This window comes from Cetorhinus maximus, chromosome 21, assembly GCF_964194155.1.
Source record: "Cetorhinus maximus chromosome 21, sCetMax3.hap1.1, whole genome shotgun sequence".
Taxonomy (NCBI): Eukaryota; Metazoa; Chordata; class Chondrichthyes; order Lamniformes; family Cetorhinidae; genus Cetorhinus; species Cetorhinus maximus.
Window position 1 is genome coordinate 1,667,736 of NC_135899.1, and position 15,106 is coordinate 1,682,841.

Below are 15,106 nucleotides of genomic sequence, written 5' to 3' on the forward strand. Positions count from 1 at the left end.
GTCACTCCCACCCACAACCAATACGGTCACTCCCAGCCTCAACCACACAACCAACATGGTCCCCTGGCCCTCGCCAAACAATGTTTTCATAGTATCTGACCTAGGACTCCCCATAGCTTTTAGTATTTCATAGTTAAATTGCTACTTGTACATATTTTTGCAAGCAGTACTTTTAGTTTGTATTGATCAGAAATGAGGCTATGCATTTTACCTTCCTACATTCCCACTATCCCCATGCACAATACAGAACCAAAGGCTTTGTTCTTCCCCAACCCAGTATTTTCTCTGTCACTTGATACAGTCCATTTACCAGTACAGACTGATTGCAAAATGGCTCGAGGGGCTCTAGGTCAAAATCACGGAGTTTCTGAGGAAAGCTTTTAGAATGGGATAGAGGCAAAATTGGAAACATCGCTTTATGTCTATGCGTAAAGAGAGATGCAAGACTAACACTGGCTACTGGAATGGGGAGACCATTCCTCTATCACTGTTTAATATGATCAGAATCTAGCCAAAACTGTGCAGCTTGTAATGTTTCTAATAAAATTGCTGTTATGTTACAAACTCTCTGCGTTGCAGTCATCCTTCAGTATTTTCATTGCAGCTGACCTAGGAGTGACCATCAGTTTGGCGGCACTGACCAGTCTTAACTTAAGCACAGTGCTTGCAGAGTTTCACATGCAAAGCTTTCATATTTTCAAAAGCAAAGCAAGTGTTGAAACAGGACCCCTTCAGTTGAAAATACAAAGACTCATTTTAATACAATATTTACATCTTCAAATTGAAGGCTGATATTGAAAAGGACCAGTTCAAGAACACGGCAACAAGCGCTCCCTAATTGGGCCAATACACTCACACACACCTACAAACAGAGGCACACACACACACACAGTTACACACACACAGGCGTGCACACACATAGATATACACACACACAGGCACACACACATGCTCACCCTTCACACACACACACACACACACACACCCCACAGACACACATACAGACACACACTCACCCTTCACATACACACACACCCCACAGACACACACACTCACCCTTCACATACACACAGACACACACACCCCACAGACACACATACAGACACACACACTCACCCTTCACATACAGACACACACACACACACCCCACAGACACACATACAGACACACACACTCACCCTTCACATACACACACACCCCACAGACACACATACATACACATACAGACACACACACAACCACAGACACACACATACACCCAGACACATACGATACACACACACGCCATACACATACGTGCCACAGACAGACGTACAGACACATGCATATACACACACACACACTACACACAGATGTTCACACACAGACACATGCGCGCACACACACACAGCCACATACACACACGATAACTCACACAAACCGACACACACACATACACAAACAATTTAAATGAAGCCCCGAAGTTGATAGTGAGGAAGAAAGGTGTCACCCGCAGGAAGATATTGATGGACTGGTTAGGTGGGCAGTAAAGTGCCAAATGGAGTTCAATCTGGAAAAGTGTCTGGTCATGCATTTGGGGAGGATAAACAACACGAGGGAGTACACAATAAATGGGAAGATACTGAGAAGTGTCAGAGGGAACAGTGGGACCTTGGAGTGCATGTCCACAGATCCCTGAAGGTAGCAGGACAGATAGATAGAGCAGTCAAGAAGACATTCGGGATACTTGCCTTTATTATCCGAGGCATACAGTATAAGAGCTGGTAGGATATGCTGGAACTTTATAAAACACTTGTTAGGCCACAGCTAGAATTTTTTATTCTTCCACAGGATGTGGGCTTCGCTGGCTAGGCCAACAATTGTTGCCCATCCCTAATTGCCCCTTGAGAAGGTGGTGGTGAGCTGCCTTCTTGAACCACTGCAGTACATGTGGTGTAGGTACACCCACAGTGCTGTTAGGGAGGGATATTGACCCAGCGACAGTGAAGGAACGGCGATATATTTCCAAGTCAGGATGGATCATTGCTTGGAGGGGAGCTTGCAGGTGGTGGTGTTCCCATGTGGCTGCTGCCCTTGTCCTCCTATGTGGTAGAGGTCACAGTTTGTAAGGAGCCTTGGTGAGTTGCTGCAGTGCACCTTGTATATAGTACAAACTATTGCCACTGTGCATGGTGGAAGGAGTGAATGTTTAAAGTAGTGGTTGGGGTGCCAATCAAGTGGGCAACTTTGTCCTGGATGGTGTCAAGCTTCTAGAGTGTTGTGGGAGCTGCACTTATCCAGGCAAGTGGGGAGTATTCCATCACACTCCTGACTTGTGTCTTGTAGATGGTGGACAGGCTTTGAGGAGTCAGGAGGTGAGTTACTCACTGCAGGATTCCCAGTCTATGATCTGCTCTTGTAGCCACAGTATTTATATGGCTGGTCCAGTTCAGTTTCTGGTCAATGGTAGCCTCCAGGATGCTGATAGTGGGGTATTCAGTGATGGTAATGCCATTGACTGTCAAGGGGAAATGGGTAGATTTTCTCTTATTGGAGATAGTCATTGTCTGGCACTTGTGTGGCACAAATGTTACTTGCCAGTTGCCAGTCTAAGCCTGAATGTTTTCCAGGTCTTGCTGCAAATGGACAGGGACTGCTTCAGTATCTGAGGAGTTGTGAATGGTGCTGAACATTGTGCAATCATCAGCGAACATCCCCACTTCTGACCTTATGATGGAAGGAAGGTCATTGATGAAGCAGCTGAAGATGGTTGGGTGCAGGACACTACCCGAAGGAACTCCTGCAGCATATTATCCTCAACTCCGCGAGGCCTTATCTTACCTATAAACCTTTTGTGTGACACCTTATTGAATACCTTTTGGAGAGCTAGGTACACTACATCTACTGGTGCGTCTCTATCTATCCTACCAGTTACATCTTCAAAAACTCCAATAAATTTGTCAAACAGGATTTTCTTTTATTAAAACCATGTTGACTTGTTCTAATCATACAATGCTTATCTAAGTGCATTTTTAAAACTTCCTTAATAATGGATTCCAGCATATTCCCAACAACTGCTGTTAGTCTTACTGGCCTGTGGTTCACTGTTTTCTCTCTCCCTCCTTTCTTGAAAAGCGGTGCAGAAAGAGGTCATTCGGCCCATGTATCTATATTTGCTGAATATTTGGAATTGTTTCTTTAAATGTTTCCCACTGTTCATTTACCTTCATAATTTTTAGTCTATTTACCTAATTAACTGTGGCCTATTCTCTCCTCATACCTATGTAATTGGCTTTGTTTAAGTTCAAGATTCTTATTTGTGAGGGAGCTGTCATAACATTTAAATTTCCTGTTCTTTAAATATTTGAAAAAAAAACCTCTGTAGTGTTTTTAAAAAATCAGTGCCTACTATTTCAGTGTTGACTTAAGCCTGAAGGTTATCATTATAGGATTAGTGCTGCATGACTGACTTCACAACCTCTCATTATCACAGTGGGGTGCCTGTCAGTTCACAGTTTGATTGACAGCTCCAAGTTCTTATTAAATCTTTGAAGTGGACTATGCATACACATGTGTGTTATTATGAGGGATTAAGTGGTTGAAGGAATTCAAATGTGAATGAGTTTTTATCAATGGGATTTAAAAAAAATAGTGAATTCATCGATAGTCATCATTAATCTTTCCTTGGGTCCTGATGTCTGTCCATGGTGAATACTGGGTGAGTTGGCATGGAGGGTGTAAGGTAAAATGGCAGTGGGGTGGGTGGGTGCTGGATTGGCAATAAGTTGGCATATGGGCTATAAAGGGCCATGAGGGGGAGGGGGCATAGGTTGGCATGGAGGTTATGAGGGGCCATTGGCAGCCTGAATGGGCCTTGGGATGTGTGTGAGGAGGTGAGAGTTAGAGGGCTGTTTTTTGTCTTTTTTTTTTGCAGTTGAGATAAAGTGCCTGATCACTGAGGCTGGCATTTCCCTACCAGACTGACCAAACTGTTTCTGGGGCCAGCAGGCACAACTCCCATTACACCACCCCCTCCTCCCACCCGAAATCAAAATTGGATCATCCAGGGCTGTTTCTCAGGAGTCGGGTTCGCAAACTCTGCGTTCTCAACCCAAGAACCAAAATTTAGGTCAAAGCTAACGTTTCAAATTGAATATAACTCTTCTTCGGAATTGAGTTATAGTCAACTCGAAACGTTGGGCTCTGTTTCTGTCTCCACAGATACTGCCAGACCTGAGTATTTCCAGCACTTTCTGTTTTTATTTCAGACTTCCAACATCTGCAGTATTTTGCTTTATATTATCATGAGGTGAGAGTGACTGCCTCTGACATCAAGGCAGCATTTAACCGAGTGTGGCATCAAGGAGCCCTAGCAGAACCGGAGTCAATAAGAATCAGGGTAAAACTCTCCACTGGTAAGAGTCGTACCTAGCCCAAAGGAAGACGGCTGTGGTTGTTGGAGGCATTTCACCTCAGCCTCGACACATTCCTGTTGCAGTTTCTTAGGGTACTGTCCTAGGCCCAGACATCTTTAATCAATGACCTTCCTTCCAACATAAGGTCAGAAGTGGGGGTGCTCGCAGATGATTGCAGTATTCAGTACTATCCACAACTCCTTAGGCCCACATGCAGCAAGACCTGGACCTGGATTCAATGAGATCAAGGCTGATCTGAATTCCATATACCCACCTTTGCCCCATATCCCTGCCTTAGCACCATGTCCCTTCATACTTTTGGATAACAAAAATCTAGGCTTTTCCCAGAAGAGAAATTATCATGGGGAATAAGGAAATGGCAGTGACATTGAACAAATATTTTGTGATTGTCTTACAGCAGAAGACACAAAATAAGTACCAAAATAAAGGGTAACCAAACGGCTAATAAGAATGAGGGACTTAAGGTAATTAATATCAGCAGAGAATATGTATTGGAAAAACTTAAAGCACTAAAATCTGACAAATCCCCAGGACCTGATAGCCTACATCCTCTGGTCTAAACAAGGTAGCTGCAGAGATATGGATGCTCTGGTTATGATTTTCCAAAATTCCCTAGATTCTAGAATGTCCCAGCAGATTGGAAGTTAGCAATTCAAGAAAGGAGGAAATAGAGGCCAGTTAGCTTGATGTCAGTCACAGAGAAAATACTGGAACCTATTATAAAGGAAGTCTTAACAATGCACTTAGAAAATCATAATATGATCAACATGGTTTTATGAAAGAGAAACCATGTTTTTAAAAATGTATTAGAGTTTTTTTGAGGATTTAACTAGTAGGGTAGATAAAGGGGAACCAGTAGTTGTAGTATACTTGGATTTTCAAAGAGCATTCAATAAGATGTCACACAATACGTTAATACACAATATGAGGACTCATGGAGTTGGGGTGATAAATTAGCATGGATGGAGAAACAGTTAACAGATTGGAAGCAGAAATTAGGAATAAATGGGGCATTTTCAAGTTGTCAGGCTGTAACTAGTGGAGTGCCACAAGGATCAGTGCTGGGGCCTCAGCTATTTACAATCTATACTAATGGCTTAGATGAAGAGATGGAGAGTAATGCATATAAAGGTAGATGGGAATGTAAGCTGTGAGGAGGACACAAAGAGGCTGTAAAGCGATACAGGCAGGTTAAGTGAGTGGGCAAGAAGGTGACAGATGCAGTATAATGTGGGGAAGTGTGAAGCTATTCACTTTAGTGGCAAGAATGGAAAAACAAACTTTTTTTTAAAGGGTGTGAAACTTCTAAATGCTGATGCTCAGTAAAACCTGAGTCTACTCATACAAGGAACACAGAAAGTTAGCATGCAGCTATAGCAAGCAATTAGAAGGCAAATGACATGTTAGTCTTTATTGCAAGGGGATTGGAGTACATGAATAAAGAAGCTTTTCTGCAAATATATAGGACTTTGGGGTGAGACCACATCTAGAATACCGTGTGCTGGTAGTGTTCTAGAAAATCTCTTTTTTTGCATCTTCTCCAATGTCTCTATTTCCTTTTTATAATATGGAACTGTTCATAGTAGCACATAGTGTGATCTAACCAAGGTTCAATACAAATTCAACAGAACCTCTCTGCCTTTCAATTTGACCCCATTTGAAATGGACCCCAGAGCTTTGTTTGCTTTTTAAAAAATGACCTTATTAACCCGCGTCCCTGCTTTTGTGATACTGTACCTCCAGATCCTTGCTCTTCACCTGCTGTCTAATAGTCCCATTGAAAATAAATCCTGAAAATTAGATACGCACCAAGATACATAACAAGTAATGATGCTGCTTCCTGATAGTAAAATCAAATTTAATTAAATATTGTACTGAACCATTCCTTAATTAAACCACCCGCGTCATTAGGGTTCCATTATCTGAATGCATTAACTGAGTATAAACTTGCTGTGTTTTCACTAGATTAGTATGATTTTTTTTAACGATATATTGGAACCAATTTTAATCTAAAGTACTTGATGGAATCAGGCACACCACTTGTTTCACACCTGGCCCTCCACTACACTCGACAGTGAGTTAGCGCTGGGCAGGACATAAAACCAACCTTCCCAACATTTTTACAACTGAAGTGTTCAAAGAACTTGCTTTGAAATTTTTTAAAAATTTATTCTGTTACGGGATTTGGCCGTCACTGGCATTTGTTGCCCATCCCTAACTGCCCTTGAACTTAGTGTCTTACTAGGTCATTTCAGAGACCAGTTAAGAGGCAACCACATTACTGGAGTCACATATAGACCAGACCGGGTAGGAATGGCAGATTTTCTCCCCTGAAGGGCACTCATGAACCAGATGGGTCTTTGCGACAATCGATGATAGTCACCATTACCAGACTCACTTTTCAATTCAAATTTTATTCATGGAATTTAAATTCCACCAGCTGTCGTGGTGGGATTTGCGCCCCAGAGCATTAGCCTGGGCCTCAGGATTATTAGTCCAGTAACATTAACACAATGCTACCATCTCCCCCAAGTTGTCCCGGTGTTTTTTCTTCCGGGGTTGCTGGAAGCAGTGTCCTGGACATTAAACTTTACTCTTCATTTCCTGAAGATTCCAGGGTAACCCCAGATGCATTTGTGATCAGCCTTAAACTGGCTTAACATCGCTGAACAATCTCACACACTTCCTGATAGCAGGACTGGTATTTTATTCTTGTGCAAGAGTGAAGGAGTCAGCACAACATTGGGCAAACACACACATTCTGAACGTCTCTGTTCACGGACTGAGATAAGAGTGGTGAGGGTGGTGGGAGGGCGGCCCTATCCTGTATGCAACAGGAATGACCTCACTGCTTGTCTGCGACCCAAGTGAAACCACATGGAAGAGAAGATAAAAGGTTCTGGTTCAAATTCGAAGACGGTGACACCAGTTAATCTCTACAACAGTCTGAGGATCGGGTTGCTTGAAGATGGAGTACAAGGCTTGTGTTGCCTGCAATATACGTTTCACCTTGGGTCTCACTCTGCAACATGTGGTCAGAATGTCATGGAGAAAGCCAGCTGAAGAGGAAACAAAGGTCACAACAGTATTTAAACAAAGGTAAAACTTCCTCCCAACTCACTCCACACTGTGGTCAAGCAAAACCCCCCCTGCCCCCCTCCACAGACTATTTCACAGTCTCTTGAACACACATGCACACAAAGACACACACACACAATCTGGTGCCTGAACTAACACAGTCAGAAAGATACAGCAATACGCACACACACACTCAATCTGGTACCTGAACCAACACAGTCAGAAAGATACAGCAATACAAGGGGGTGAAGGGTTATCGGGGGTAGGTGGGATGCAGTTTTCAGGTTACTATCAGACCAGCCACGATCTTATTAAATGGCGGAGCTGGCTCGAGGGGCTGAATGGCCCACTCCTCCTTTTTCGTATGTTTGTACACACAATCTGGTGCCTGAACTAACAGTCAGAAAGGTACAGCAGTACACACAATTCTACATGATCTTTCTTACTCAGTGACCAAATTACACAGCAACATATACACATAAAAACACATACATGCAGCTACATACAGGAGCACCCACGCGTAAAACACACACACACACACACACACGAATCACTTGCCCGTTGACATTTAGCTATACATGGAATGATCTCACCAATCTAAGTACACGATATCCTCTCCAGTCCAGAAATGTATTGTTCAGAAACTCCAGTTGTCTGGAAATTTTCTGAACAGACCCAAGCGACTCACAGCATCATTTTAATACAGTAATTTGGGAGCGGAAACAGGGAAGCTACAGTATTGAATAAGTTAAACCAGCTTTTGGGCAGAATTTTAAGGCCTGGTCGTGGTGGGGGCAGGGTCAGAAAATGTGGAGAGCCGTTCAAAAAGCCCATTGGCTTCAGCAGGGCCACCGGAAGGGGCTGTAAAATTCTGCCCTCTATTACTGCTTTATAATATTTTATCCCTGTTTTAGGCTTCCGGTGAGTATTCACATCCGTGGTATTTTCTGGTTCCCATGCTCATGGTTAGGCTTTCTAAAGTCATTCTCTAATCCAGACAATGATTTGGTCCCGAGTATTCCGGACTGCAGTGTTTACAGTGTAATACCTGAAAGGTTCACAACCTGCTCAGAAAGGGAGGGGAGGAGAAGTTGATAGTTTGAATATTACAGGAGACATAATTAAAACGGCTTCTCTGAATAGGGCAGTAGCTTTTCAAATCCTTGTCCATCTAGTGCTGCCACTAACTCAGTTGGAAGAGCTCAATAACATCCGTTTTGAGAAAATAAACCCCAGTACAAATGGATGGTGAAGGATGATAAGATTAATGCTGTAATAAAAATAGAAAATGCTGGAAACACTCAGCACATCTGACAATATCTGTGAAGAGAGAAACAGAGTTAATGTCCCGAATCCATACGACTCTTCTTCAGCTCTGTTCTCTCACTTTCTCTTTTTATTTCAGAGCCAAAGAGAAGTAGAAATCTGATGGATTTAGGTCTGAAGGAGAGTCTCACGGACTTGAAATGTTAACTCTGTTTCTCTCTCCACAGATGCTGCCAGACCTGCTGAGTTTTTCCAGTCTTTATTTCAGATTTCCAGCATTCGCAAGTATTTTGCTTTTAAAGTTAATGCTGACGGTCTGAATGTGGTTGAAGGTGAAACTCTCCCTTTAACCCGCTGACTTGGGTATGAGGTTGGAAGACCTACCTTGACTGGAGAGCTGAATCACAGCTCTGTCATCTCCTCCTCCTCTTCCTGAGTTGTTAGCCATCTTGCCAGATTCCTGAAGAAATTGAAGATTGCTGTCCAGTTGGTGACGTACCAGATTTTATAGATAACCTCGAGTGAGAGCACTACAAACAGCAGCACCATGAAGCAGAAGAAGACACGGTCTGCATAGTATATGATTTTTTGTTTGAGGGTCAAGTTCTCAGGTGCAAGGGTAGGTGCAAGGGTGGGGTCAGGGCATGTGTCTGGGCTGGTTTTACTAAAGACTAACTCCTCATTGTCCTCCAACTCCTCCGAAACTGGCTCTTCCACGTTCTTTTCCATGTTCCGGTTCTTGCCTTTTAATTTGCGTTTTAATTCAGCCGCGATTTGGGATTTCTCCAATTTGACAATGCAAAGCAACACAATGGAATCTAAGTGCTGCCTCTCAACGCTCAGAGAGTCCCAGCTTCTGGCTGAGATGGGATTGTGACGTTGGTTTTAAGTTCAGCCTGCTGTCCATGTGTCAGCTTGTTTAAAGCCTGCTTAAATCACCTTTGCATTAACTGGGATCATCTGCAGCTGACAGAAGCAGCCCTTCCTGTTGAAGGTAGTGGGGACTCGAGCTGTAGGGAGGACCGGGGGAGGGGACGGGGCCCTGGTATTCCCGGGTAAAGGCCAAACTTCTTTCAATGGGACTTTGACAATTTTTCACATGCTGTTAAAGGTCTCACCATCTTCAAATCCTTCTACAGCCTTGTCCCTCCACATCCCTATAAGCTGCTCCAGTCCTTCAAGTCTCCAACATCTCCACACTCCTCTAATTTGCTCCTCCAGTGGCGGCCACGTCTTCCCCTGCTGAGGACCTGAGGGGTCTCCCTAAACCTTTAAGATGTTCCTTAAAGCCTCCTTCTTTGACCATGCTTTGGTCTACTGTACAAATACAGGCAACTTCATACTCAACAGCGAGGGGGCATTATCGTGGAGCTAACAGTGCAGAAGCCATAACATTTGGATCTTTGTGTTTAACCATTTAACTTTATCTCTCCTGAATTTGTGTATAAATTACAGTGAGCGCCATTGGTCTCAATGTAATTTTGACCGTAGATTCTGTCTCAAAATAATCACTAGAAGTCCTGTTCTCTAAGCAACTATTGACATCTTGCATTTAGGTTTTAAGGTTTAGGGTTTAAGTCAGTTGCCATCTCTCATTTGATGTATTCCTGGAGATTTGACCATGTGCCATTTGAGGTGGCATTCAGTCACGTGACACCACTCATGATACTTCTCATGTGACATTTGTCGACTGTTTGCAAACAGTTGCTTTTACATTAGTTGAGTGTTTTAGCACTGCCAGTCTCCAAAATACTTGACATTTTTTCTGCTGTAATAACAATTTGGAAATCAAAAAGCACATAAGACTAGAAGATTTAAGGATAAGTATTGTTTAAGTAAGAAAATGCTTGTGATGTTTCAACAGTGTTGACAGCAATAAACACCAAGTGAATACAAACTGATTAAGCAGAGTCATTGATAAAAATATCAGATACTGAAGCAGTCCGTGTCCAAATGCAGCAAGACCTGGACAATATCCAGGCTTAGGCTGACAAGCGGCAAGTAACATTCGCGCCACACAAGTGCCAGGCAATGACCATCTCCAACAAGAGAGAATCTCACCACCGTCCCTTGACATTTAATGGCATTACCATCACTGAATCCCCCACTATCAACATCCTGGGGGTTACCATTGACCAGAAACTGAACTGAAACGACACATAAATAAAATGGCTAAAAGAGTGGTCAGAGGCCAGGAATTCTGCATTGAGTAACTCACTTCTTAACTCCACAAAGCTTGTCCATACTCTACAGGAGTGTGATGGAATACTCCCCGCTTATCTGGATGAGTGTGACTCCAATGACACTCAAGAAGCTTGACACCATCCAGGACAAAGCAGCCCGCTTGACTGGCACCCAATCCTGCATTTTAAACATTCACTCCCTCCACCATCGGTGCACGTGGCCGCAGCTTGTATCATCTAAAACAGTGGTATTCACTTTGTGGCTCACTCTTGTCTTTCCTGTGGCCTGCTCACTGGCCCTCCTGCTTGCCGTCTCCCTCCCATTTACCACCCTTAAAACTTGCTGATTCCCTCCCCAAGCCTCCCATTTGCAGCCTCTCTTGCTCCCTCACTTGCTTCCTTCCTCTTGCCGCCCCCACCCCTTTCCTGAGCCCTCACTCAGACCGAGGGTTCTGGAGAAGGAAGAGGCAAGCGGGAGTAAGGGTCAGTGAGTGGGAGGGTGAGGGAGAGAAGCGGTGAGTGGAAGGGTTGGTGAGTGAGAGGATCAGCGAGCAGGAGGGAGAAGGCGAGTGGGAGAGTCAGAGAGGGAAGCTCTCTTTCTCCTCCAGTTTGTTTTTCCCTCTCTCTCTCTCCCAGTATGTACTTCTCTCTCCCTCCCAGTTTGTGTTTTTCTCTCTCCCAGCTTGTGTTTCTCTCAGTTTTTCCCTCTCCCTCAGTTTGTGTATCTCTCTCCCATTTTCTCTTTCCCCCACGCCCTCCCCATTTTCTCTCCCACCCCACACATCCCCATTTTCTCTCCCTCCACCACACTTCCCCAATTTCTCTCCCATTAGACTATAAGACGTAGGAGCAGGAGTAGGCCGTTCAGCCCATCGTGTTTGCTCCGCCATTCAATCGGATCATAGCTGATCTGATAATTCTCAACTCCACACCCCTGCCTTTCCCCCATAACCCTTGGGGCAGAATTATCTGCTCGACATGTGGGCCCCGCATGTCAAGCAGAAAATGACGTGCGGTGACATCGGGCGAGCGTCCCAACATCACCGCGCGCCATTGCGATATGTCACTGGACAGGCACGCGATGAAGTTCGACGCGCACCCACCATTAATTAACGGGCTAGTTAAGGCCCTTAAGTCGTCATCAACGGCGATTTTCAGGCGCCCATACGATCTTCAGGTTAGTGCAGAGGCGCAACGGGCAGGCGGGTAAGAGACTTTTTAATGAAACCCATCCACGGGGGGTGATAAGAGGGCTCAGTGGGATTGTCAATCTGGTCTGTGAGTCTTTATTGAAGAAAGTGTTTTAAACTTGCCTGTGTGATCTGTAGCAGTTCAGAATAAATTCCAGCCGCTTTCTCTGTACTTTGAACCTTCAGCTCAGCACTCTGCAGTCAGGAATCTTTATCGGGCCTGCAGCTTTCCAGAGGCCTCCCTTTAGCCTGGGTACGGGTTCTGACATGTCCACTGGAGGCAGCTCCTCTGAGGAGGAAGGGAGGGATAGAATAAGGAGGAGGAGGCACAATCAGCCTCCAGCGGAGCCACCTTTGGGAGTAAAGGTGCATGCACAAGGGGCGTAGGGCCAAGAGGTTGTCCAAGGTGGAAGGGGCAGCAGAAGATGCCACTATCCTGCTGCCAGGGTATACAGGCGGCGAAGCAGCTACCTCAATATGACTGAGGGACAGTGCCGAAGGAGGCTCCGACTGTCAAGGGAGACAGTCAACTACATCTGTCAGATGATTGGCCCTGAGATCTCCCCTAACTGTGTGGGAGGACACCCCATGCCAGCGGCTCTGAAACTCACAGTTGCCCTCCACTTCTATGCCTCTGGCTCCTTCCAGGGCTCGGTGGGTGATCTTTGCGGTGTCTCCCAATCAGCTGTCCACACTTGTGTCAGTAGGTCACAGACGCTCTGTTCAGATGGGCATTGACCTTCATCCATTTCTGCTGTGACCAGGCAAGTCAGACACAGCGAGCCAGAGGCTTCGCAGCCATTGCTGGCTTCCCCCGTGTCCAGGGTGCTATAGACTGTACACGTGGCCATCAAGGCACCAGCAGGTGAGCCCGGGGCCTTTGTCAACAGGAAGGGCTTCCACTCCATGAACGTGCAGATAGTGTGTGATCACAGGATGCTGATTCTGCAAGTCTGTGCAAGGTACCCAGGCAGCTCCCACGATGCCTACATCCTCAGACACTCCCAGGTGCCGGGGCTCTTCAGTGCTCCAGCCCGGCTAGATGGTTGGCTGCTGGGTGACAAGGGCTATCCCCTCAGAAGGTGGCTCATGACGCCTCTCCGTTATTCAAGAACAGAAGCTGAGCAGCAGTACAATAGGAGCCAGGGCTCCACAAGGGCTGTGGTGGAGAGAGCCATCGGTCTTCTTAAGATGCGCTTCCGATGCCTGGACCACTCAGGTGCGCACTCCAGTACCCCCCAGATCATGTCTCGGTGATAGTGGTTGCATGCTGTGCTCTCCACAGTCCTGTGCTGGAAAGGGGGGACGCAGTGGACGATGAAGACGTTGATACTGGATGCGGCTGCACACGATGAGTCCAGCAGTGATTCTGAGGATGAGGAAGCACAGGGTAATGATGAGGGACTGAACGCTGACCCGGGACTACACCAAGGAGGCAGGGCCACCCGGGAGACTTTGATCCAATGAACCTTCAGCTAGCTCCACACAAATGGGTCAGCAGGACCAGCCTTGCCTGGCGCTTCCATATGTGGCAGTTAAATGCTACACGTGCCACGTCATCAGCTGCAACTAAGGGCTTTGGACATAAACCTCAATGTTCACTCAAACACTCATGACATGTCTGTAAAACATACAAATGCAGCACAAGGGAGCCCCAGTCATGGTAACACATCTGGATTTTATTTTATCCATCATATAGTCCAACAAAATGAAAGCAAAACGTTTTTCAAACATCAAGAAATATAATTCCTTAATCTAGGACCAACACAAAAGCACCAATGAGAAACCCGTGGCGTGCCTAAGGTGCCTTATGCTTACATTTCCGGGTGCTACGTTTTGGTGCTGCCCCATCACTCGGAGTGGCACCTGAGCCAGCCTGCTGACTCTGCTGTCCCGTTGGCCTCGATGACCTTGGCGGTTGTCCTCTGGCCCGTGGAGCCTGTGCTGGCCCCGCCTGGGAGGGAGCTGCCAGTTCCACAGCTGGCATCTCCCCAGTCGTCGCAGCCTCACCCGATGAAGCGGTCACTGGGAGAGAGGCGGAGGAGCTGGTGCCCTCATCCGGAGCGCCGGGAGAGGAACCTGCAGATACAACAGGCAGCTGCTCCGCTGACGTGAGGTCGCCCCGGACCTCCCTGCTCACCCCAGATGGATGGGCACCGAGCTGGGACACCTGAGACCATCTCCCACATTGGCAATGACCAGCTGTGAGGGCTTGCAGGTCCGAGCGTAACCCCAGGAGAACCTGCTTGTTCTCCTGGAAGCCCCTCTCCACGAGAGTCGCCACTCTCTCCATGGAGGAAGCATGATGCTCTGCTATGAGGCTCATGGCATCACTCATGCTCCGCGTGGACTCCTCCACCACGGACACCAAGCGAAGCATAGCCTCATGTATCATTCCCAGATGTTCCCGCACATCCGGCCGCATTTCCTGCAGCTGTTGCGTCGCGGACGACTCCAGAGGCACATCATCACACCCCGACTCAGCATATGGCTGGTCCCCTGCAGTTCTCCGACTGCTGGTGCCATCGACACTCTCTGTCTCTGCCAGCTCTTCCAGTGACTGTGAAGTGCCCTCTCCACTGTGCCCCGGGACACTAGCCGATGTTGCAATGCCCACCGAGGTACCAGTATCTGCGCTGGTGCCTGCCTCACAGAAATGGTGTGACGCAGGTGTGAGATTTGAGGGCCCTCAGGTGTGAGAGGGGGCATCTGGAATTGATCCTGGCGGCCAGGCTCTGATGATGCTGAAAATAACAACAAGGACAGTGGATCAGTTAGCGTCCCCCTGGCTCATAATGCGCTCAACCTTACAGAACCTATGGACACGAATATTGGTGGGGTGACAAATAGTGAGGAGGAGGCCCAGACATTACAGACAGATATAGACGGGCTGGTCAGATGGCCTATGGAATACCAAATGGAATGTTATGTGGATAAGTGTGAGGTGATGCACTTGGGCAGGACAAACAAGGTA

General features: G+C 46.2%; 1 protein-coding gene across 1 annotated transcript in view; it reads left to right on the forward strand.

The window, feature by feature from the left end:
• LOC144695487 (uncharacterized) overlaps positions 1-6,292 on the forward strand; it is a 37,542-nt gene extending 31,250 nt beyond the window's left edge. Inside the window, exon 10 of the mRNA XM_078566366.1 lies at positions 2,610-6,292. The gene's annotated coding sequence lies outside the window, so the exon portion shown is untranslated. The remainder of the gene's footprint in view (positions 1-2,609) is intronic.
• The last annotated feature ends 8,814 nt before the right edge of the window (positions 6,293-15,106 follow it).